Here is a 27,205-nt window from a genome sequence, read left to right as displayed (position 1 = left end):
TCCATTTGAGTGGACTGTTTTTGAGGGAAGAGTGTAGTACCTTAAGAGGTATATGCCAAGGTCTAGTCTGGCAGAGAAAAAGCAGTATTTACAATAGGGGCTGGCAGTGTGGGTTTCTGGAACTTTCTATTGTTAATGGAAGTGACTGCACCTGCACTGGAAAAAGAGATGATCAAAGGAGAGGCAAACCACAGCGAGACACTGCATGCCAGGAGCTGGAGGGAGGAGAAGCCAATAGTCCCCCTTGTGTGTAAACACTGTGGGGCTTGTTTACAAAAAACTGCCGCATCTGTATAGATGCGTCAGTTTTTCTGCGCCTGAGTGTGAAACCCTTGCTCCAACATGGATGTGCCTTATTTACAATATGGCACACCATGGAGCAAGGATTGACAGATGTGTCAGAAATTTTGAAGCATCAGTCAGAGCCAAAGTCACGCATTGCTGAAGTTGTGTCGAAAGCACAACACTACTCTAGCAATGCATGGTGAGGCCTATTCCTAATACACTGCGTCACTCCTTACACCTGCTACAAGCAGGCAGAGGGCTTTGATGCAGTGGAGTCCTAGAAGTGGCACAGTGAAATCTTGTAGATTTCCCTGCTTCACTTCTATGAGGCTTTCCCGTGTGGGAGCACCACCGTGCATACATTATACCTGATGTAACTCTCACTTTTTGGGCCTAAAATTCAGCCTAATGAAGAAGCTACAATGGGTTCACAATGTAGTAGTCCATCTTCAGTTTGGTCCCCCACGTTTTTCTTCTGCTGCCCTTAACACTCTTCATTTGCTTCTGTTGGAGAAAAGAATTGTGTTCAAATCCCTTTGTAATATTTTTAAAGTTGTACACAACACCGTTCCTCATTATTTGAGGAAAAAATTAAATATTTATGTTCCAGGAAGCACTCTCCATTCGAAGCAAGCCTTTTTACTCACTATCTCATGAATCATGTGGGCCAATGTTGTGGGCAAGTCATTTTCTGTAAAGACAACCAAACAGGGGGATGAACTCCCCATCTGAAAGTCTTGAAAACCTGGCTTTTCATGGATTAGTTCTCTTTTTTTGCTCTTGTGTTGGAAGTACCCTGCTCTGGTTAATGCCAGGACTCCTGCATAGTTATTTGTTTGCTTTACAAATGTCACAACATTACATAACATAGCATAGCACAACACAACACAACACAACTAAATTCAAGTGGCTCAATTTAAAATACTCCAGCTGGAAGAGACAGAAAATAGATGCAATAGTTAGGTATATAACATCAACCATATCAGACAATCTTTCTAAAAAAAATGTCTTCTTGCAGCAAAGAGGATAAGAATCATATTTCGCATACCAAGAAACATCATCCACGGTTTAGAGTCCACTGATAGATGGATTTGGTGTGTTTCTCTATTTTACTGTGTTTTACTTTTTTCTTCTCCAAATGAGATGTCTCACAAACCGACTTACAGTTTGTTGAGTAAATGCATGTTTAAACCCTGTGTATACTACCTCCTATAAAGACTTCAAACTTGTTTAAACCTACAACACTACTGAAGATTTTTGCATTCCTTTTTTTTAATTTATTTTTTTATTGAGTTTTATAGTGCATCATGCAAGACACAAAGCCAACGATGCAAAATAATGACATTGTGGAAGGACAAATGAAAAAACAATAAAGCAAACAACTTGTGGCCATAAGGTAGATACACAAATGGTAGATTCTAGCTTGACAATGCATCAGTAAATATCGTACATTACAATATGTTGACATTGAGCAGCGTTTACACAGTCGCATTTACAGGGGTATCTTGCGGAACAAGCGCACGTAAGAAAATCAACAGAGGTTCCCAGATATCATGTGGATGGGAGGTCACCGGCAACTCCTCCGCATATAACACTAAGTTCTCTCTACAGTGTGTCAAGTCTTTGAGGCAAAGTGCAACTGTAGGACTCCGTCTACTATCCCACACCATCGCCACCCGTCGCTTGGTAATAAGCAGTGCCACCCAAGCTAGTTTACCCTTAGCACCTTTTCGAAAAGGGATTAGTCCCAATAAACATACCTGAGGTGAACAGACAGCGCCACCCCGATAATCTTGTATCGTTTAGCGACGACTTCAGACAATTAACTCCTCACCTGGCCACAGGACCAAGCTAGGTGCTAAAAATCCGCCCCTGAAGCAACACACCATGTACATCTGTCTGATTCCCTGAGACCATATTTAAAAAGCCGGTGGGGCGTATGATAGGTCTGGTGAAGGTATTTAAAATGTATGATACGTTGGTTTCCATTAGGGGTGAGTGCACCAGTCAGAGCAAAGCAGTGTTGCCAGTCTCCCCGAGTGAGCTGCGAATCTAGACACTCATTCCATTTATTCAGACTCTTATCATCAGTGAGGGCCCTGTCGGCCCTGGCGGCTCGGTATAATTTAGTGACCAGCTTGCATCGTGTGGGGCTAGTAAGCAGGGTGTGTAATGCCAAGGATGTCGGGGGTTCCGCGGGGAACGTCGGGAAGTGGGCTTGCGATGCTCTCCTGAGTCTATGAAGCGAAAAACTAAACAGTAGGGTTTGATGCTGGGAATAATCAAAATCCGCAGATGCCAAAAAGGTGCCATGAGGAAATAAATCCTACAGTTTGTCAATACCCGCCTGTGGTTTGGGTGCGCATGATACCCGCCTCGTGTGTCACTGAAATTTCCGCGTGGTAAGCGATGGGAAGCAGTGGAGAGTATAAAGGCAATTTCCCAGCAATGCGACCCAATGCCTACCAGGCCGCTATCGTCGAATTGATGGTGTTAATCGTATCACAGGGCGTAATTTGATGGCTACGTGTGAGGATGGAGCTCAGCGGTATGGGGTGTGCGTCCCAGTGCTCCACCGCTACATGCAGAATGAAATCATGAGCTGTGAACCAGAAATATGCGTATTGTGCCTGCGCAAACAGATAATACAAATAAATATCAGGAGCATTGAATCCCCAATGCTTACAATCAAGGAGGAGAGTATGCCACCCCACCCGAGCCTGCTTCCCCACCCAGACTAGATGAAGAAGCAACGACCTTAGTGACTTAAAAAAATGTTGAGAGAGAGGGACCGGCACATTATTAAAAAGGTATAAAAATGTTGGCAACTCCAGCATCTTTATGAGTGCAATGCGATCCACAAGGGAGAGGGGAAGCTGGATCCATCTGTCTATGTGCTGTTCCAATAGCATGGTAGCGGTGCCATGATTCTCCCGGATCACTCTGTCAGGATCCCGGTGAACCCAAATACTTGACCGAATCTGTCGCCCACTCCAGGGGAAATTCCAACTCATGCGGGAGTGTGCATGTGGTCAGCGGCATCACCACCGATTTAGACCAGTTTATAGATAAAACTCAGAACCGAGCGAACCGGATGTATTCCCGTAGAACAGGCGCGAAGTGAGTACGGGGTTCCCTAATGAAAAGCAGCATGTCGTCCGCATATAATGAGATAATGAGCAGACGGTGGTGTAGATTAATAGCCGCGTATTTGTGACGTTGCCATATGTGACAGGCCAAGGGCTCCAGAGTGAGTGCGAACAACAGCGGTGAGAGGGGGCACCCCTGCCGGGTGCCTCTAGTTATGGAGAAGGAGTCCGAGGTATGTTCACCCACATGGACCCGCGCCATAGGGCGTGCATACAGCAATTTGACCCAGTTAACAAAAAAGGGAGAGAAGCCCATTCGTTGGAGTACATAGAACAAATATCGCCATTTGATTGAATCAAACGCCTTGGCAGCGTCAAGCATGAAAGCTGCAGCCGGCAATTCAAGAGAGAGGTTGTGGAGCAGAGCAAACAGGGGGCGGAGATTATGAGATGTGGATCGCGTAGGTAGAAACCCAGATTGGTCCGGGAGGACCAGGCCCCGCATCAACGGTTGGAGGCGGGTGGCCATAATTTTTGCTAGAATTTGTACATCGGTGTTAATGAGCGATAGCAGCCTGTATGAGTCGCAATGTGCAGGCAGCTTGTCCTTTTTCAAAAGGGTAATAATAAACGCCACACAAAGGGGCGGGGAAGTACACCTGAGTCATAGGCCTCCAGGTACATTTCCAATAAAAAGGGGGCGAGCTCCTCATCATATGCCTTGTAGAATTCAGGGGGAAAGCTATCCGGGCCAGGGGCCTTCTTGTTAGGGAGCAAGGTTATGGCCATGGGGATATCCTCCACTGTGATGGGGAGACGCTTCGTTTGCTGTGGGGGTGAGCGTACAGGTACTCAGGACCATACTACCTGTCCCAGGAGCCCACGAGCCTTGCTGCCACCAGAGGACACGCCCCCTGACACCGGGGCATGGATATTAGCTCCTCGCACCTCCCGCTTTGCGGGAGACGCTTTGTTTGCTGTGGGGGTGAGCGTACAGGTACTCAGGACCGCACTACCTGTCCCAGGAGCCCACAAGCCTTGCTGCCACCAGAGGAAACGCCCCCTGACACCGGGGCACGGATATTAGCTCCTCGAGCCTCCCGCCTCGCGGGACACGCGCGGGCGTGCGCCGGGCTAAGCCCGGGCAAAGGGCGGGCCGTCTGTGGCCGTCAGGGGCCAAAGGAGGCCAGGCCGGGCCATTCCCCTTGGTTCCCGAGACTAAGGATTAATGATGGGTAAGCGGAAACTTCATACCACACAGGACCAGGGGGGGGGGGCAAAAGCGAAAGTCCTGAGAAAGTCGGCAACAATTATATCGTACCTTACGTCAGCAGTGGGGGTGCTAACTTCTGAAATTGCTCAGGCTGAGAGAGAACTTGGTCTTAATGATAATGAAACGCCACAACCTGGCTCTTTGCAGACTTTGGGGAATCATTCCGTTCCACTTGAGCCGGTTGTTATTGTTGGTTCCCCAGCATTGGCGGCTGAACCACAAAGTACTGCTGGTGATGATTTGGCCAATGTCCCCTCTACTATTATGCCTAAACCTACACCCCTCAAGGCCCCTGTACCTAAAAGGCAATTGAAGCCTCAGTCAAAAGGTTCTAGGAAAATGAGTAAAAAACCAAACAAGCGGGACCCTATTTCTAGCGGCACCCCTTTGGCCCCTAGTCCACAGCCTATCGACTCCCTTCACTCATCAGTTCGGGACATGGTGGAAAACATTTTCTCTAGCCGGCTTGAGAAGACTTTAACTACCGTCGCCAAAGACATTGTTGATACTTTGAATATGTGTGTTGCTAGCCTATTAGAGAAATGTGCTAAGATTGATTCCACACTTTCAGCTTTAAGTCAGGCTCGAAACATCACACAAAATAACACGCCTCCTAGCTCGGCGCATTTAACAACAGCAGACCCTAGTAACAAGAGTGTGGGGGATTCTGCTAGGACTTTGAGTTTAATCAAATCTAACTCTATTATGACAGCCCTAAAGGGAAGAGACTTGGAGGAGCCCCTGAGTAGGAACATCAGTTCTACTGTCCAAAATAGATCTCAGGATAGTCTTGTTAGTGGCCACTCTTCATGTGACAACTTAACCCAACCCTGCATTAATCTCCCTCCTGAGGCCGTCCCGTTGGTGGCCATTTTGGTCAGAGTCCCGCCTTTAGAGCATGGTAAGACTGAATCAACTGAAGCACTACTGACAATCACTAGGAAATGGTGTGACCTGAACTGTTCGGGCAATGCAAACATCTCACGTCACATCTTAACAGCTAGGCGGGTCGGCTGGATAGATGGTACTAGGAAAAAACTCAAGGGGGACTGTGTGGTGGTCAATTTTAATAATCCCTACGTAGCAACACGACTACTATGGGATGCTTCAGATCTGGCTGGGGAGGTTGGCAATATAAGGGCTGTTCCTCTAAGCTTCTTTTACCCATTGCCCCCTAGACCACTTCATATAAGAGGGAGATATTGTCCTCCATCATGACCTGTGCCCCACTTGGCCCCGGTGTCTTGTGCTGTACATAGCAACGACCTTGCGCCTTGGAGTTCCCCTAAAGTTCCTTTTCAGGTTGACCCCAAAAACAAGAACACAGATAGGAGCGCTGATGTTATTTCCACATCTAATAGGTTTCAAGCCCTGTCTCAGCTTGATGCAAATGATTGACTAGATTCCTCAGTCTCCACATTCTGTAGTACCGGTAATGTAACAACTAACTCAGGGGCCCCTGGTGACTTTGTGAAGATCATGAGTTGGAACGTAGCTGGGTTACGCTCCAAACAAGATGATGCAAATTGGCTAAAGTTTGTTGCAGGTTTTGACATTATAGCTCTACAGGAAACCTGGGCTAGAGAAAATAGCTTATGGATTGATGGTTTTAAATCCTATTTTCACCCTCACAACCATCGGCAGCAGGCAGAGCAAAGGGAGGGTTGTTGCTCCTTTTTTCTATAAAACTTAAGGTCAAGATCTCTCAGTTAGAAATAGCCTCCCATAACTGCCAATTGGTGGAATTCATCACTGATACGCAATATAAAATTTTGTTTATAAATTTTTATAACGCTGGGGATTACATATCCGAGAATGAGAACCTTAGTCTTTTATTTAATTTTTTAGAATTGTATAATGCACGTCAGACCACTTTTGTTCAAATTATTTTTATGGGCGATTTTAACACCCATCTTTGTGATTTTAATTGTAAGATTGTCGATCCCCATGGTCCACCGCATTCTGCCCCACCACATTTTGAACATTCTACTAAGGGAGAGGCTCTGGAAGATTTTCTTCAAATGGCGGATCTTTTTGAGCCTTGTTTTTTAACCAAGAGTGAACGGGACATTTGAAGCCCGGGATAGTGAATCAATTATTGATTATATTTTCCTATCCCCTGCTCTTTTAAGGTGGGTCTATAGCTGTAAGGTGTTTCGCTCGCCATTTAGTGATCACAATCCGGTAATTTTATTATTGGAAAAGGGCTTCTGTCCGAAAGAGACACCACTGGTCCCAGTCCCCACTGCTAGCCTGGCCTCTCGGGACCATGGTAGGAAAATAAAGTGGATTAAAGTTGTCCCGGAGGATTTTATGGAGAATTTAGTGGCGAAAAACAGAGATGGGTTTAGTAAATGTATGGACCCTTCCACCCCCAGTGGAGAGATTATTTCTGCCTTTGATTTGATTTGTAACCAGGTTGCTACAGACCTAACCATCTCTAGCAAATCACGTCCTTCGCAGGGGAAAAAGTGGTTTGATACTAGCTGCTCCAGGGCCCACCATAATCTTTTAATTGCTCTAAAAAAGCTACCCCGGGACCAGGCCCAAATCTCAGCTCTGAGGAAAGATTATAAATTAACCATCCAGAAACGAACAAACAAACTTAAAAAGGAGGCCTGGGATGCCTTATCCTCGGTAGAGGTCCTAAGGACAGTGCAAAGTTTTGGAATATAGTTAACAGCCCACTTTTAACGGGAGAGGATAATGCCCCTCTTGATATTAATATCCCAGAGGGGGAGTGGTTGGACCATTTCGAACGAATTTATACTAGCAATTTGAGTTTTGATATTTTTAAGGTTCCCGCAACATCCCCCCCCTTAACCATTTGGTATTTAATAAACATGACGTGGGGAAGGCCATTTAAGACTCTGCTTCCAACAAGGCTCCGGGACCTGATGGTGTCCCACTGGATCTCTATAAAGGAGATATTGAGTTGTGGAGCAATATTCTAACTAATGTTTTTAATGCCAGTGTAGTAAGTGGGTTTCCAGAGTCCTGGTCCAAATCAATTATCATACCGGTTTTTAAAAAGGGAGAGAGAGGTGACCCGAGTTGTTACCGACCCATCTCATTAATTGTTTCAGCAGTCAAAATTTTGGGCAAAGTGATCCTGAACAAAATATCAGACCGGGTGATGGAGAGAGGGATTTTAGCAGAGACTCAATATGGTTTTAGATCTGGAAGAGGTACAATGGAGCAGTGCCTTAATTTGTACTTGTTAATTAACAAGTACACAAAAGCCACCAAAGGTCCTATACATTTGGCATTTATGGATCTATCCTCAGCTTTCGATCTGGTGAACAGAACGAAGCTGTGAATGATCCTGCTGGACTTGGGGATTGACCCCTGTTTGGTTAATTTCTTAGCGGAATTGCACCAAGATTTATATGCTGCAGTAAGGGTATCCCATGAGGGCAAATGCACACGCCACTTTAAATCGGCCAGAGGGGTTAGACAGGGCTGTATCCTGGCCCCTCTGCTTTTCACGTTATATATTAACAGGCTAGATTTAACTTTAGGCAAGGCCAGTTTGGACATTCCACGCATAGGGAACAGTACTTTACCTGTTCTGCTGTACGCGGATGACGCTGTCCTACTGGCTCGTACCCCTTTGGGACTACAGAGACTACGGAACTCCTTTGGGGAGTTCATGAGTTCCCTAGATTTAGTGGTGAATAGCTCCAAATCACATGTAATGTCCCTGGGCTCTCGGAAAAATAAAGTAAAACATTTTTATTGTAATGGAGCGGAGGTCACAAAAGTAAAGGTTTTTACCTACCTGGGGGTGCTGTTTGACGACAGATGTTCATGGACCCCGCAGCTTACAGCAAAGAAGAACAGTGTTGGTAGAGCCTCCTCTGCCATATTAAGTTTTGCCTGACGTCTGGGTGGTAAACCTTGCGAGGCAGTCCTTGCGATTTACAGGGCGAAATGTTTGGCTATAGCGACTTATGGTGCTGCCATTTGGGGGTATAGAAAAGCGGAGGAGGTCCAGACGGTAGAAAATAAATTTTTCCGCTCAGTGCTCTCCATCCCCCAATCATCCCCTACCTTCTCTATACATCAAGAACTGGGTATGGATTACGTGTCTGATCATATTAGCCTGGCCCCTTTAATATTCTGGCTGAAAACATGGCTGAACCCTGAACTCTCCCTAAATCGATTAATTTTAAAAGATTGTACTGGTCTAGATAGAGCGTCCGATATCCCTTGGCTCTCGTACATTAAGAAGATGTTTTATAACCTAGGGCGCCCAGAGATTTACGGGAACCCGGATGTGATCACCAAGGGTGATATCGCTTGGGTTAAGGCTCAGTTCCTGAACCTAAGGTCTCAAGAGCGGGAGGGAGTGGAACTAAACAAAGTGTCGGTAAGGGCCCACTTTTTATTATTAACCTCTCCCCAGATTGAGCCCTATCTCAAGTTGGTTACGAATCATTATCACCAGTGGTTGTTGACCAGGTTTCGTTTTAATCTGATACATTTTAATTTAGGGAGTTTTTAGGGTTGGAGTAAACCTGAGGATGCTGCTCTTTGTAAATGCGATGATAGTTCAATTCAAGACACTGCGCACTTTATTCTATTTTGTAATTATTATGTAGAAAGTAGAAAGAAGTACATTTTACCACTATTCTATTGGAAAGGTTTTTATCAGGTTAACCTTAGTCAAAAGAATAGATCCTCCCTGTCTACAAAAACACATTCAAATTGACACCTTTCACACCACAGGGATGAGGATGGACAGCATAAGCATAGGAACCATTGAGAAGAAATAAATCAGACAAATTTATTCAACAATTAATAAAATAATGTACAGATACAAAAAATACAGAGTCAAATGGCTAATAATTAAGCGAGGACAGTGTCATCATATCAATGTACATATAATCAAAAAACAGTTACTTAAAAACAATCAGTCTACTCTTCATCAAAGACAAGAAAGACCTACACATTAATATATACAACAAGACATAAAATTGGGAACAACATAAAAAGGAAAAAATGATAATGATAATCCTATTAGCTTAAGGAAATCACCAAATCACGAAATTTCTCAATTGTGACCAAAGGTAATGTCACTTTTAGATATGTGTCACACAAACCAATAATCATAGATTTAAAGTGGTTTCCTCTTTTAAGAGCATCGACGCGTTTCGGTGGGCCAAGATTCACAGCCAACACCTTCTTCAGGAAAAGCACAATAGAGTCCCAATAGTAATGATCCTAAAAACAATTTAAAAAAACATATAACATCATTTTAATTACATCACAAATGTATTTCTTCTCACTTCATGCCACCTAAATACTGTCCACTATCATCATTCTGCAATGACTAGTATAACAGCCATATATCAACACCACTCACACTCCATCCTTGTAACACCCATAAGATATACTGGTGGAAAATCATATTTCCCGTCATCAATCATTCAGGTATGTCCAATACATCCACAAATTACCATAAAGGTAATAATTAGAGGAATTTATTACAATTATTAGGAAAGCAATGCTGTATTCTCTGCATTTCCACTCTAGTACAAAAAATCACTCATCTTACTGCGGCACCAAATTATGTCCTATTTTTATTATAGCTTTTATTTAAAAAGAATTTTGCCCAATATCGAACTTACTTTCGAACTTTTAGAAGGCAATGTCCATATGGATCCTGCCATATGGATCCTGCCAGCGGTTCTGTTTATTTGGTTTTTTTTCCCCCGTTTCTGCAAAGATTCTTCGCTGGTGAACTCACTATGTAGATAAAGAAAGTAATACCAGACTCCTTACTTACATGTTGCAATGTGAGTAATGACTCATTTGTTCTATCCAAAGGATAGAAAAATATATATTGTTCCATGTACCTTATATAGATAAAGTCCGGGTCTAAATAGGCCTCAAGACAATGCTTCTTTCAATTAGGTGCAGTCATAATTTAATATAAAGGATTTCGAGAGACCTATAGATGGAAGTGAATACGGTTAAAGCATTCACACATTCGTGACATAGAAGATAATCATCTTGATCAAATGACTTCTAGACACCGACTTTATTGACATCCTTACTTAGAAAAGTTTAAACAGGATACACTGCAAGAGACCCAAATGTATAGGCCACTAACGATAGCTGACCATTCGGCTGCTCCTATGTTTGGAATCCCCCTCACACTAAGACTTTCGGTACCTACATAAAGCTTTTCTGCGTATCGTTAAAAACCCCATTGGCTGGGCAGTTTCGAATACCTACTAAACACCCCTTTTTTTGGTATATCTTAGTGTGTCTCACTAGCAGACTTTAGCCACAAAATAGAACTGCTGTTTACAAATTAGGAGCCCAAGGTATATATAGTAGACTCAAAAGGACCTAGGTGTCTGGCAAAGATGTCTACCACTGATATTTCTCCCAACCTAAAACTAAATGCCACAGCCCCTCCTGATGCTATTAACAGTATATCCAAATACACAACATACATAGTCATCAAGGTACATAGTTCGAAAAAAGTACCTTGGATATTGTCTCAGCAGTGGATTACCGTGCCCTCATAAGGTGTGGGTAAACAGATATCCCATACCGATAAATGGTGCCAAATAAAGCAACTATTGGAAAAATATTAAAGTCAGCCTATTCTACTTTCCAGCGTATACCAAACACGTTTGGTATACGATGGGCGGAAGGTTTAAATATCACGCCCCTAATTACATCGGACCCAGGACACACCTCTTCCGGAAGAGGTGTGTTTACTTCCTGGGTCCGATGTAATTAGGGGCGTGATATTTAAACCTTCCGCCCATCGTATACCAAACACTCTTGTCGAAGAAAACCGTACCGTGCACATCGTAACAAGCCTAAATTAGGTAGGTGTTGTCCAAAGGTGGCTATGGGCTGGTGGGGTGTTTCGCTATTTGGAAAGTAGAATAGGCTGACTTTAATATTTTTCCCATAGTTGCTTTATTTGGCACCATTTACCGGTATGGGATATCTGTTTACCCACACCTTATGAGGGCACGGTAATCCACTGCTGAGACAATATCCAAGGTACTTTTTTCGAACTATGTACCTTGATGACTATGTATGTTGTGTATTTGGATATACTGTTAATGAGCATCAGGAGGGGCTGTGGCATTTAGTTTTAGATTGGGAGAAATATCAGTGGTAGACATCTTTGCCAGACACCTAGGTCCTTTTGAGTCTACTATATATACCTTGGGCTCCTAATTTGTAAACAGCAGTTCTATTTTGTGGCTAAAGTCTGCTAGTGAGACACACTAAGATATACCAAAAAAAGGGGTGTTTAGTAGGTATTCGACACTGCCCAGCCAATGGGGTTTTTAACGATACGCAGAAAAGCTTTATGTAGGTACCTAAAGTCTTAGTGTGAGGGGGATTCCAAACATAGGAGCAGCCGAATGGTCAGCTATCGTTAGTGGCCTATAAGGATAAGGATAGGTAAGGATGTCAATAAAGTCGGTGTCTAGAAGTCATTTAATCAAGATGATTATCTTCTATGTCACGAATGTGTGAATGCTTTAACCGTATTCACTTCCATCTATAGGTCTCTCGAAATCCTTTATATGAAATTATGACTGCACCTAATTGAAAGAAGCATTGTCTTGAGGCCTATTTAGACCCGGACTTTATCTATATAAGGTACATGGAACAATATATATTTTTCTATCCTTTGGATAGAACAAATGAGTCATTACTCACATTGCAGCATGTAAGTAAGGAGTCTGGTATTACTTTCTTTATTTTTAAATAAAAGCTATAATAAAAATAGGACATAATTTGGTGCCGCAGTAAGATGAGTGATTTTTTGTACTAGAGTGGAAATGCAGAGAATACAGCATTGCTTTCCTAATAATTGTAATAAATTCCTCTAATTATTACCTTTATGGTAATTTGTGGATGTATTGGACATACCTGAATGATTGATGACGGGAAATATGATTTTCCACCAGTATATCTTATGGGTGTTACAAGGATGGAGTGTGAGTGGTGTTGATATCTGGCTGTTATACTAGTCATTGCAGAATGATGATAGTGGACAGTATTTAGGTGGCATGAAGTGAAAATAAATAAATTTGTGATGTAATTAAAATGATGTTATATGTTTTTTTAAATTGTTTTTAGGATCATTACTATTGGGACTCTATTGTGCTTTTCCTGAAGAAGGTGTTGGCTGTGAATCTTGGCCCACCGAAACGCGTCGATGCTCTTAAAAGAGGAAACCACCTTAAATCTATGATTATTGGTTTGTGTGACACATATCTAAAAGTGACATTACCTTTGGTCACAATTGAGAAATTTCGTGATTTGGTGATTTCCTTAAGCTAATAGGATTATCATTTTCATGTTTTCCTTTTTATGTTGTTCCCAATATTATGTCTTGTTGTATATATTAATGTGTAGGTCTTACTTGTCTTTGATCAAGAGTAGACTGATTGTTTTTAAATAACTGTTTTTTGATTATATGTACATTGATATGATGACACTGTCCTTGCTTAATTATTAGCTATATGACTCTGTATTTTTTGTATCTGTACATTATTTTATTAATTGTTGAATAAATTTGTCTGATTTATTTCTTCTCAATGGTTCTTATGCTTATGCTGTCCATCCTCATCCCTGTGGTGTGAAAGGTGTCAATTTCAATGTGTTTTTGTAGACAGGGAGGATCTATTCTTTTGACTAAGGTCATATTTGGTGCCCCTCTCCTTTGTCACAAGGGTCCCTCTCTCTTTTTTTGAAAAATTTTATCAGGTTAAACCTGCTTTGATGTATTTGCAACTACTAGATTACCCATGGACTATTTTTAATACTGCTAGTTTCTTGACTGCTGCGGTGCGGACAAGGAAAAAACTTGATGCCCAGCCTGGTCCATGATCCCAATGTTTTATTCATTATTCTGGATGATCTCTATAGGAATTGTTTATTATATTGTATTTTATAATGTGTTTAATTATGTGTATGAATTATTCTGATGTACTTTTATGATTTTAATTAATCGATTAAAGTGGTTTTGACTGACTGACTGACTGATAGGTTGACCTATGTAATCCGTCTGCCCTTCTGACAACCATGCAAGAGCCACCTTCGAGAGATAGGCATTGAGTTCCACAGTGTCTGTCGCACCTTGAGATGTGTACAGCGACTCGTATGTCCTCTTAAACTGCTCTGTAATGTCTGTGGCGCTATAGTGGTCATGCCCCTCAGCGTCTGTGATCTTAGTGATCACAGCTTGGCTCATGCGATGTTTAATTTTCGTGGCTAAGTGGTGTCCAGGTCTCCCACCCTCCCCATATGAGCGGGCCACATGACGCTTGGAGATGTAGCGGAGCTCCTCCTCTGCCATTTTCTCATGTTCCAGCATGGCTTCTTTAAGGGACGCCAAGGTCGACTCACTGGATGCACTTTTATAGTCACTCTCAAGGCGGGTCAACGTAGCCTCTACCCTAGCTAATTGGCCCCGCAACTCTTTTAATATGCCAGCTGATGTACTAATGGAAGTGCCCTGAATAGTGGCCTTGAATCCCTCCGAGAGCACTCCAGCGCTATCGACAGACCCCGTATTGGTGGCAAAGTATTGAGTGAGGGCATCTTGAATGTTTTCCAAATAGAGAGGGTCCAACAACGCCTCATGGCGGAAGCACCAGGTGAAGGATCGAGGAGTCACCTGGGGAATACAAAAAGTGTGTTGCACAGGGCAGTGATCAGAAAGAGTGCATGGCAGGCTTTCCACCCCTGTCACCCATCCCGCCACCCCATCGCTCACCAACCAGTAATCAAGACGAGACCAACGGCCATGTGCTGTGGAAATGTGCGTACCTTCTAGTGTTTCTGCATGTCTGTGCCGCCATATGTCAAGCAGTCCGAGTTCCACTATACCGGAGTTGATTACCTGAGCGGCCCCTGGCGAATGCCCTTCCCTACCACTGGACTTATCTTTACTGAGGTCCAGGTGATTGTTGAAGTCTCACCCCCCAGAGAATCGCCCCATCCAGCCAGTCTCACAGGATCGCTAGAAGACTCTCAAACATGCCAGGGTCATTGATATTGAGACCACGCCTTCCCCTACATTGAGTCTTTGTCCCCTCCCCCCCCTCCTCCTCACCTCTGTTTTGCCCCTGGCCCACCGAACTGGAGAGTTAGGGTTCTCGTTAGCGCTGGGATACCTCAGGGTGACTATGCGCTCTACAAAAATAAATAATAATAATAATAATAACCATAACAGTTAACAATGGTCACCAGTTTACCTGCCAGAGTACCATGCACCATAGCATAGCGGCCTGCAGAGTCAGTATGAGTGCAGTGTGCGGTAAAGGGAAGACCCTTTTTTATCAGTGTGAGCACCCCCTGACTGTAAGAGGAATAAGAGGAGGCCAGGCGGAAGTCAGCCCAGCGAGTTCCAACCAGCTGATCCGTGTGACGTGTGAGATGTGTCTCCTGCAGGAGGGCGATGCCGATGTGATGTTGTTCTAAGTGAGCTATCACCTGCCGGATCTTCTTTGGCAAATTAAGCCCCCGCACATTCCATATTAGACAAGAGATTGTCATACCAGTGTTATGCATATTGAAAGCAGAGCGTATAGAATAAAGAATCTACCACATGTTCAGTTTGCAAACAGAAATCATGAGCAATATCCAGTGCAATAGGAGACCGTCTGGCCACATGAACAACCCCCAAACCACTCCCTCCCTCCCCATCTACCCCACCCACTTCAGCAACCCCAACACGCCAAAGCAATCCCGAACACCCAGAAACATATCCCCAGTACAGCACCAAGGAAATAACCAATAAAGGGGAACACCCATATAGGGGGCACTGAGCACAATCTCCCTCCCGGTGTGAGTAGGAGGTGGCTGAGCTATCGTGCCTCTCCAGACCCAGACCCTGTAACCACAGATACTTAAAGGACATGAAGAAGAGCATTCTCAGCCTAATGGTGAAAACAGTATACTGGGAGGGCAGGATTGATTGAAAGGAACAGAAAAGAGATTAGCAATTCCCATATGCATGTCACATCTTTGAACATTCTGCAACCCGCCAATGACACTGCCTAGCATAATACAGTGCAGTAATAAATGCAGAACTAAGAGTACTGCACCACATCAGTGTGCAGGATTTAAAATCCGCTTGGCCCACCATCCGTGTCGACCGGTCCCGCAGCTTCGTCCACACCTGCATGCCTTGGGGACTGGTTTCATTGGGAGAGAGTCTTAGCAAATTCCAGGGCTGACTTCGGGCAGTTGAAAAACGTATATTTCCCACTATCCTCCACACGCAATCTCACACGGTAGAGCATGGCGTATAGTATACTTGCAGCAAGAAGAAGGTTTTTAGCAGGCTGGTACTCCCTGCGAGCCTCCTGTACTGCCTGCGTAAAGTCTGGATATAAGGCGAGGGTATTACCGTCGTGCGTGATTGTGCCCTTCACTCGAGCCAGTCGAAGAACCACATCCCGGCATCTGTAGTTTAGAAGGTGGGTGATTATAGGGTGAGGCAGGGCACCCGGAGGGAGACGTGCAGCCAGGGAGCGATGGGCGCGCTCCACAATGAGGACTTGTGACAACTGTTCCGCCCCCAAAATGTCCCACGGAAGCTTCTCCACTTAAGACTCAAGACGGCCTGTGTTCGTAGATTATGGCAGGCCTGTAATGCGCACAATATTGCGGCGCAATCTGGCTTCTAAGTCTTCATTACGGGTCTGAATGACGGCGAGTACTTTCTCCATAGAGGCCGCCTTGTGTGTAACTAGCTGCAAACCGTCCTCAGCACCCGAGATGCACGTCCCGGCTTCCCCCAAGTGCTGTGCGTGTTTGTCCAACTTGGACGACATGTGGTCCATGCGAAGGTTGAGATGGTCTATCTTGCCATCAATGGACTGCAGGCTGGCCTGCACTGCCAGGACCGTTGTGTCTATGTTGGTCAGATGATCATTAGGAGTGTCTGCCTCCGAATCCGAGGCCGCATGTTGAGCAGGTCTACCAGTTTTACGAGGCTCAAAGGTGAGGCGTTGAGGCGTGGTTGGCTCTTTTCCATGTCGTGCATGGAGTGCAGCAGGCCTGACACGCCGGGAGAGCAGAGGAATACAGGCCTCCCCAATTACACTAGCAGGCCTCAACCCCAGGAGAATGTAAATGATGCAGCGCCCCTGGTGCAACAGCCCGCAGCGAGAGCAGCGGGGGCCCCTTCAGTCACAGCGTAAGCAAGGCACAGCCTCCCCAAGAACAACAGCGCCGTGCGATCCCCAAGGTAACAGCTGCACAGTAGCAATTATCAGCCACCTCTAGAGATAAACCAGGGGCACAGCAGTTGAGGTACGAGGTTGGCGCCAAGCCAGGAGGTGAGCAGCGCCTCACAGCAAAGTCCCAGCGAGTCCGCTCTCTAGCCAGACACCCACACCGATGAGGTGAGGGTAATTGAGGAAAAGCAGGCCCAGTTATCGCAAAGGGGTGCACAGTCAGGGGGTGCTTCGTTGGGGGTAGGCCAGGGGAGGCGGAGGCGATCCGCGTTGTGTGAGCAGAGGCCACAGCGTGTATCTCAGTGGCAGGTCTGCTGACACCAGCGAGGTTGGCGGCTTAGAGACACCGCAACAGGAACCGCAGTGCAGATGATGGTCACCTGAGGCATCCACAACCCTTACAGGCACAGGTACCCAGGGCGGATGACAGTGGGTGGGGCACCCCAGTAAGCAACTAGGCCTGGTATCGGAACGTGTGGTGGCCAGAAAATGGCCAGATGATGAGCGCTCAGCGGGCAGGTGCATGGGGATGCAGCTCAGCCTCCGTTAGCAGCCTAAAGCGGGCCCGCGACCGCCTACCGGCCAACCGCAAGGCGAGGAGGCATAGCACAGCCCCCAAACAAGCCTAGTGCTGAGACCCAGAGATGGCGCGGCCTGCCAGCCACTGCAGTATCTGCCGGCCAGACGCACACCAGCCCCCACCGGGTCCGCTGCACAATCCTCCGCACACCAGACCCAGGGAACCTAGCGCATCCACGGCCCACCAACGGCGCCGCACACGGCCTACCTCAAGCACCCGGTCCAGGCGCGACCAGAGCCGCCACGTCTTCAGCGCAGACCTCACAGCCAGCAAACTCCTCGATGACTGTGTTTCAGCTCACCGCATTCGGCCAGGATGATCCACAGCTTACAGGGGTCCAATAGCAGTCCACTGAAGCAGAAGGTAGGGCTGGATGACGAGGATTTTTTGCGGATTGTGAGCTTGGCCGGCAGAGCAGCTCTACAGAACGGCCATCTTGCCGTGCGCCCTCTAGCGGCCTCCCTGAAGATTTTTCCATTCCTTAATTGGCAGTCTAGACAATCACTCAGGCCAACAAGAAGTTGAGTTTGGCAATTGTCTCCTTCAGGCTGAATCCTCCAGACATCCGGCGGTATTACTAGGCTGCCGTATCTTGCAAGGACTAAACACCACAATGTCAGGCCTGTCACATTTCTTTGTTAAATTCTTTATTTGGTCAAAACAACAACGCTTTGGTTCATTGGATAATTCCCACCATCTAGACTTTTATAAACAAATAAGATTGAAAACTCCGATGACTTGAGACAGAGCTTGTTATAATATCTCAGAGGTACTTGTTTTGCCAGCTACATCTTTTGAGACTTCAATTTTGGACAATCAACTTTCCTCCCCGAACATTTCTAATACATTTTCTCTCACACACGGTGCAGCAGGTGGTCACCTGTGTTGGCCATCTATTGCAAAGTAACTGATTTCTGTTATTTATGGATATACATTACCATTACCTAACCTCACCTTACCAATGTTTTAAATGTCTACACTTGAAACAGTACACAATTTACAGATAAAAATTAATCCAGAGATTCAGATCATTTTTAGAATCGCAATGAATATCTATTTAATAAACAGCATCGCAAGATAATACAACATTTGGCTTGCATAGGTAAGCTTAAAAATGGTCTAAGAAGCAAGGCTTATTAGAAAAACCAATACTGCTCTTTCTGCTTCCAAGAGGTTTTTGAAACTTGCTCAATTGTATATCATAGTCTGTTGCACTTGGTTCAGATATACTATACCGTGCATGGCTGTTATGGTGGGGACTTAGAACTCCTTCATCATGCCCCAGATGTTAAGCCTTAGAAGCAGATTGCTCTCACCTTGCTGTCAGGATAAAGCAAAACAATGGGCGATCTTTCATATAAATAATTTAACCTGTGAATCCAGTTATCAACAGTCCTCTTTACTCATATTACTTTCCTAAGACCCCCACCAAGCTATCAACCCTCCCCTGTGCTCATACTGTCTTGCTGGGACCCTCAAGTGCCATTCTCATCAGTAAACAAGCCACTGCTAAATAATGCTTTTGTCGTTTCTTGATTAATTTTGGGTCATGCATGGTAGGATGAAGTTTCGTGCTTCTTTGCCCATTTGGTGCTAGGGACTACTTTTCAGCTTTTACTCAGAATTTGCCATCTCCCACCATTCAGGGCCTCATTTGCTTATTTTTGGCCTAGGACAGTGCCGCAAGCCTTCCTGCTGTGCTGCCCTACATCAACTGAAAAGGGCAGGAAAGGGGCGCATCTGTAAGATACAGTGCATTCCTGTGGTCTTTTACTGCACTGGTGCACAAATGGCTGCCTAGCACCAACGCAGGACCCCTTATGGTGCAAGGGGGCCTGCATTGAATTCAAGTGCCATTCTTATAAGTAAACAGTAAACACGTGCAGTGGCTTTACATGGCCCCGTAGACATGGCTCTGCAGAGTGTGCCACCGGAGCATCATTAAAAGTGATGTTACGGCGATGCACAGGGCTTGTGAATGAGCCCCTCAGCTCTTCAGAATCAAGTAGCACCTACTTACAAGTTTTCCCAGGTTTTAGTTTTCTGGGAGTATCTTTTTTGTATAGGGGTTATGTCTCTCTTGATTGGAACGTATTGTTGAATTTTTTCTTAAGTTAACAATGCTGTTTTTGGTTGCAAGCTTATGAGGCTCTACTTATATCCTTGACATATGTTTTTTTTCCATATTTTAATAGAAATAGATTTGAAATTGTACTGTGTTACTTATTTGACTTCTCAGCGATCTATTTTGAATACATTATATACGCAAAATACTTGTTCCTCTTATTCATATTTCTCCTAATTAATAAAAATGAAATACAAAAACATTGTGCAAATATGTGCTATCCCTGAAAAACAGGGGTGTGTGTAAATATATGATAAATAAAAGTAACCTTGTAGTTTTGTCCAATATTGCCACTGATAAGTTTTGGTCACTTCGAGGAAAGCCGATTGGTTGATTAAATGTCACCAGAACCATGAGATGGCAATCTTTTTTCATATTATAAAGGATATATCTGAATGATTTTTGTTATGATTTAAAAGGTAATACTCCAAGATGGACACACATGGTTGAGTGTCTCGCGATGCTTTTTGTAAAAAACGCGACCAAAAATCATTGCACACTCACTGCATGCTCATACAGAGGGACCATCTTGGAAGTCTGTAGATTACGAAATGCAGCAGGGAGTGGGGGGGATCCTAGCACAAGGGAAATGGAGAGGAAGGCAGTAGTAAATACTCCTAGGGAAGAGAAATGGAGATAGTAATAAAACAAAGGTCGCCAATGGAGTGCTAAATAAAACATAGTCGAAATATGTAACTCATCCAACCATATAAGGTAGAAAGAAGGAATGCCCCTAGGCTCAGATAAACACAAGAATAAGGAAAAATGTGTTTGAATAAGAAGCAGGTGACTGAGAAAGACAAGAAATTCATCCAATCATGAGAAAGCAGCTAATCCACAGCCCAGTCTGTGTGTTGTAAACAAATAGTAGTTGACAACATAAAGCTGTCTGTATTTGAGACCTACAAATCTGCTACTGGACAGGAAGCTGTCAATCCATCAGGTATCTGGAGCACAGCCTGTTCATAAGAAGCCTGAATGCAAGCATCTCGTTATACATCCCCCATACTCTGCATCAATATTCCCATTGCAATCAGGTGCATACCCTTTCTACTGTAATTCAGAAATGTCATAACCATGGAAGTAATTAAAAAGATTTATGTGGCAAAATCCTTCTCCGTTGCCACTACAGGGCTGCTGTCTGGGGGTCGGCAGACATAACACTCTTGCAACGAGTAGAAAATGGATTCCCAAAAAGATTGTTGGTGGTACCACAATCCTGCTGCAATTTTAACAGCCACACTGAGCTGGGAGTACCGTACATTACAGATAACGCATGACAGATAATGCCCGCCTTGCTATGATTTTGTTGTGGCCTGACCCAAGACATTCAGAAAGATTGTCTAAAGCTCGATTAAGTAGCAAAGATTGTGGTGCTGCAAAACATCAAGAGCACTTTAAAATCCATTGGCTAGCAAAACCTATTTGAGAATCTGCATAGTTGCCTTAGCTTCTCGAGGACCAAATTGAAGGGACTATTATTAGCCAAGCTAGAAAGTGGTAGGTGGGAGCTTAATCCTAATAAGATGAAAGTCATCCAATATCAGTTAGCTTCTAGCATATCCACTAACATCTGTTCTTATTGAACGTTTGTCTCTAACCATCAACATAGATTCATGCTTGCCAGATTTCTGCTAAATTATGTTCCGCTCATGTTAGGCTACCCCACTAATACATATTCTGTCAAGGCCTTTCCAGTTTGTCCCTGCGATAGTGAATCCCACCAGTCTAATCTGCATTTTTGATTTTTTTGCAACCTATACATTGATGAAAGAAAAAGATTCATTGCCCCGCTTTTGCGCGGGATGAAGTTCACACAGTGCTGCCGAGCTCCCTTTTTAGGTCTTGCCTAGCATTGCAGCATGCAGTATACACTATAGTGTGGAAGCTTCGTGGAAGCTCTGCCCACTCTCCGGCTCATCTTCTTCATTGACTTAGGTTATAAATGCTGCCTTCCGATTGGTTTTAAGCTTGTTAGTCCCTCCCCATGACAGCCATGTCAGTCATTTGTATCCTTCCATGGCAGCTGGCCCCTTTACTGCACAGACTACTTTCTACCCCCCGTCTGCGTCCCCCCCACCTGTAGTCCCTGACTTCTTGGGGCCCCCGCCCCTCTCCCACGCACTCCCGGTAGTGCTCGTGCGTGTTTCTGGCTCGTCTCGGACCCTGCCTGTGCAACTCCTCGACCTTGCCCATAGAACTGAGGATCACAGTTCCCATATTTTCATGCGCTTTAACCTCTGAATGATCTGTCATTGAGGCTCTGTCTCCCGCGCAGCCCTGCACATATCAGATAAGAAAACTGTGCGTCCTGGAAGCTTCAGCAGCACTGGCTACAAAACACGAAGGTGGTGCTGAGGCCCTTTCAGAGCAAAGAGCGTTGGACGCCTGCGTACATCTATATCTCATAATCATAACATGGCGGGGGCCCTAAGTACAGGGTGCTCCCCGGCAACGGGCCCACCTTTTTGCCTGTCGGTGTAACCTCAAAGTTAAGCGGGTACAATTTGCATTTTTGCACTTATTTTTCCTCATTAGATATTGACCACGAGCAGGAGGGGTAAAATATTCAAATGGAAATGAAGAAGGAAGGGAAAGGCAGAAGAAACGGCATTAAGGGAGAAAGCAGGGACCAGCAAGAGTGAGATAATGCACAACTCAAAGTAATATTGGGCATTAGGTTTAAAATGAAATTTGGAAATTATGCACATTTTGCCAATGTAATTATAATTTCCCCTTTGCCTACAGAAAGTTTGCAAAAACTGACAGCGCAATAGTCCTCATCCAGAAACCTTTGCTCATCATCTGCAAATTTGATTAACCAACAGTATTTTCAGAAAGCATGATCTTGCATAAATTCAGATTAGGATTTTACATGTTTCACTTACATTTTGGCTTCTATTGACACTTTTTATGCATTTTTTTCACATGGAAGATGAGCACAAGTAGAAAATGCCTAGAGACGATCAACACATAAAGTAGGTATCCCGCACTACTTTTCGATGCAAGACTATACCTGATATAACATTTTCACAAAGACAACTGCCCAGGTACAATTTGCCTAACATGTCATCTTCTTGAAAAATCGATAAGAAGTGGTTTGGTGAAAGGGTGGATTAATGGAATGGTGAACGGAAGCAAACAGGGAAGAGTGAAACTAAGGATGGAATGGTGAGAGGATCAATGGGTGAAATGATGGATCCTTGGAAGCTTGAAAGAAAGGATAGGCAGTTGAGAGGATGGATGTGTGAAAAGATGGATGAAGGGCCGGTGGATGGATGGATGGAACAATATATTAAATGGATGGATGGATCAGAGAAAATATAGTTGGGTAGGAGGATGGATGGATGGATAGATGCAGGAGTGAAAGAATGGATGGGTTAACAGATGAATACGTAGTTCAAAGGATGGATGGAAGGGTGGATGGATGTGTCAAAGGGTGCATTCATGGGTAGGTGGATTGAAAAGTGGAAGAATGGACTGATGAGTGGGTGAATGTGTGGTTGAAAGCACAAATGGATGCGTGAACGAAAAGAGAAAAAGACCAATGGATAGAAGAATGAAAGTGTCAAGAGTAATTTTCTTTGGAGGGTTAAGCGCGGTGACTTTGTTTGCTCTGTGCCATTAGATATATAGTTCAACGTGTGTTTTTTTCTGTCTACTCCCTTGCCTCTCATCCTTAGAATAAATACCAGGGGCAAGATAGGGTACTGTGAAAAATGTTTGCAGAGCAAAGATCGAAATGTAGTAGTACCCGAAAACTTTATACACCGGTAACTTAGTAGAATATGTTTTGCAGCCAAAGTCTGAATGATTCAGTTTGCAATTCATAAGAAAGTCGTACTCTAGCATGTCGTTGCTTAATTTGTATCCGATAGGGGCTATTTTTATGCATTTAGCCCCAAAAAGCTTGCACTTCCAAACTACAGTCCGTTTACTGTACAATCTGGACGTTATTGTCACGAATTACCTACTTCAAACATTAGCCACTGCAAATGTTGAGCACCACATAGAATTCAGCACATGCGGGATCTCTGTTGTAAATAGGCATGTGTGCAAGCATTAAGGCACAGAATATAATCCTGCCCAGGTGTCTCAGTAAACTGATGTGTCGCGTGAATACTTAAGGGATTACAGAGACCTTCTGTTAACCTAATGAGGCAAAATCAGCAAAGAGAGAAGGGAAAGGAGGAATTGGCTCTTTCATGAGGGAAACTCCGGAAGGGATCGTAATTCGGGTTTAAAAGGAGACCAGTCCCTGCAAATGTAAACAGTTATCTCTAAAGGCTGCTTGCATCACTTGTGCAATGTCCACACTCCAGGAGCTGCCCTCAGAGGACATCACACAGCTCACCCACCCTTATCTGAATATATAACTACACAGCTCACCTACATACGATCCAGTGTATATACTCCCTTTAGGAGCATTTTTAGCAGGGGCGTAGGTTGGTGTGTGGGGTGCTACACACCCTAATAATTGTATTCTGTAGTAAATAGTTGGGTACAGATGCTTTAAGTCGGGTATGGTGTGGTGTTTGTTAGATTTCACTTGGGAATTTAGATACACTTGCATACCTAAACACACACACTCTTGACTCTGCCTTAAAGGTCTTAAAAATGATTATTTTACAAAATATTGAGTTATAAGTGCCCCTCACTATCCACACTCCTCTCCCTTCCTACTGCTCTTAAGCCCCCTTCCTGACCTGCTTCCCGTATAATGTAGTTTAACCCGCAAAATCATTGGGACACCTAAAGCTCAGACCCCCCCCCCCCCCAAACCTACTGAACATGCTACATACCTGATTTTTAGGTTACAACAAGGAGTCAGGACTCACCAGGTACTTGATTTACCATCTCACATGCATGTGTTGATACATAAAGCTCACTCCGCTCACTGTGACTGTGTGTATGCTTTTTAGGTCTCGCCTGACCCAGCGCATGCGCTGGTCTGGTGAGACTTTTTGTGAGGGCTAAAAAAATGCTACCATGGCCAGCCTAGAGCTACAGTGCATGTGCGCGGGAGCGCACTTAGGAGCAGAGACTGGCAAACCTCGTCATGCTCATTAAGCGCCCGCGATCACTTTCACTTTCGCCCGCGATCACTTTCACGACGCCCCTTTGATGTTCTCCTTCAAAGAACATCAAACATCAAAGAACATGTTGTTGTGTTAATGCTTTGCTGCGCCGGTTTGACTTACAATGTGCTTTCTCTTTCCACAAACTCGATGTGTTCCTTTATTTTGAGATGCTTTTAGTATTACTGTTTTGTGACTTAAAGAACATTAAGGAAATGTTACTGTGAAACTGGACAACGTTCACAGTGTTTATTTCTGATCGCAGCGGCTGCTTCATGTCCGTTGCACCATTCAGGGAGTCCTTTCGTTGGCGCTTTCATGAGGACGTGATGAGGAAGCTGGAAACTTTTGGCACATTCTCTTTAAAAGCACAGCATGTTTTCGACTGGTTAATCGATTAGACCTATGTAGCGCTTGAGATCTCAAAGCGCTATGGTGGGTGCAGCAGTTACAACTCATGAAATATGGGGTGCAACTCACAAGGAGGGGGCAGGTTTGAGTGCACATTGGCTGCAATCGAACTCTTAAGATGATGGGCTGTGTGTATCCATTATCAGCACTCACTCTTCTCTAAGTGATCTTGTTTGTTTTGTTGTTGTGTTAATGCTTTGCTGCACCCGTTTGACTTACAACGTGCTTTCTCTTTCCACAAACTCGATGTTTGTGTTACTTTATTTTGAGATGCTTTTAGTATTACTGTCACACACACAACCACAACCACACACACAACCACACACACAACCACAACCACACACACAACCACAACCACACAACCACTCACAACCACAACCACACACACAACCACACATACAACCACACACACACACAACCACACACACACAACCACACACACACAACCACACACACAACCACACCCACACAACCGCACACAACCACACACACAACCCCACACCCAACCACACACACAACCACACACACAACCACATGCACAACCATACAACCACACCCACAAGCACACACACAACCACACACAACCACACACACAACCACACACAACCACACACACAACCACACACACACAACCACACACACACAACCACACACAAACACACACAAACACACACACAAACACACACACAACCACACCCACAACCACACACACACAACCTCACACATAACCACACACAACCACAATCATACATACAACCACACATACACACAACCACACACAACCGCACACACACAACTGCACACACAACCACACACACAACACACACACAACCACACACACACACAACCACACACACACAACCACAACCACACACAACTACACACACAACCACACACAACCACACACACAACCACACACACACAACCACACACAACCACACACACAACCACACACACACAACCACACACACACACCCACACACACACACACACACACAACCACACACACACACAACCACACATACACAACCACACACACAACCACACACACAACCACACACACCACCACAACCACACACACAACCACACACGCACACAGCCACACACACAACCACACCCAACCACACACACACAAACACCCGCAACCACACACACAACCACACACACAACCACACACAACTACACCCAACCACACATCCACAAACACACCCACAACCACACCCGCACCCACACCCACAAGCGCACCCACACACAACCACAACCACATACACAACCACAACCACACACACAAGCACACACACAACCACACAAACACACACAACCACAACCATACACACAACCACACACACACACACACAACCACACCCAACCGCACACACACAACCACACACACAACCACAACCACACACCACCACACACACACAACCACACATCCACACCCACACCCACAACCGCACCTGCACCCACAATCGCACCCACAACCGCACACACACAACCACACACAACCACACAACCAAACACACACAACCACACACACACACACACAACCACACACACACAACCACACACACACACACACAACCACACACACAACCACACACACACAACCACACACACACACAAACACACATAACCACACACACAACCACACCAAGCATTGGCATAGCCAATAGGTCTCGCCTTTGGGACCTTATAAGTGTTTAGCCACGCAACAGTTGATGTGGTTGCACCAAGGATATTGTGCTGCATAACTAAATACTTAGAAGGTCCCAAAAGCGAGACCTATTGGCTATGCCAATGCTTGTTTCCTATGGAACAGTGTCACACAGCATTCTGAATTAGCATGTGATTTGTACATAAACTACCTAAGCAAACAAAATGGGCAGTTCCAAATTGCCTTAGTTATGTACACTGTGGCCTTCATTATGGGAGGCCGGCTACATGGTGTGAATTAACCGTACCTGATAAAATTTGACTCAGTCTAGTCACGAAATGTATCGAGTTTGGCTAATACCACCAAAATACGAGTTTTTGGGGAACAACATGCTGATTTGTTGCTCATCACAATAAAATGCAAATGCTGTCCTAACTACTGCCCATTTTTCATCCTGGCCTATATCGGCCT

Source organism: Triturus cristatus, chromosome 9 (assembly GCF_964204655.1).
Source record: "Triturus cristatus chromosome 9, aTriCri1.1, whole genome shotgun sequence".
Lineage (NCBI taxonomy): Eukaryota > Metazoa > Chordata > Amphibia > Caudata > Salamandridae > Triturus > Triturus cristatus.
The sequence above is the reverse complement of the archived record's forward strand: the minus strand, read 5'-3'. Positions refer to the sequence as shown.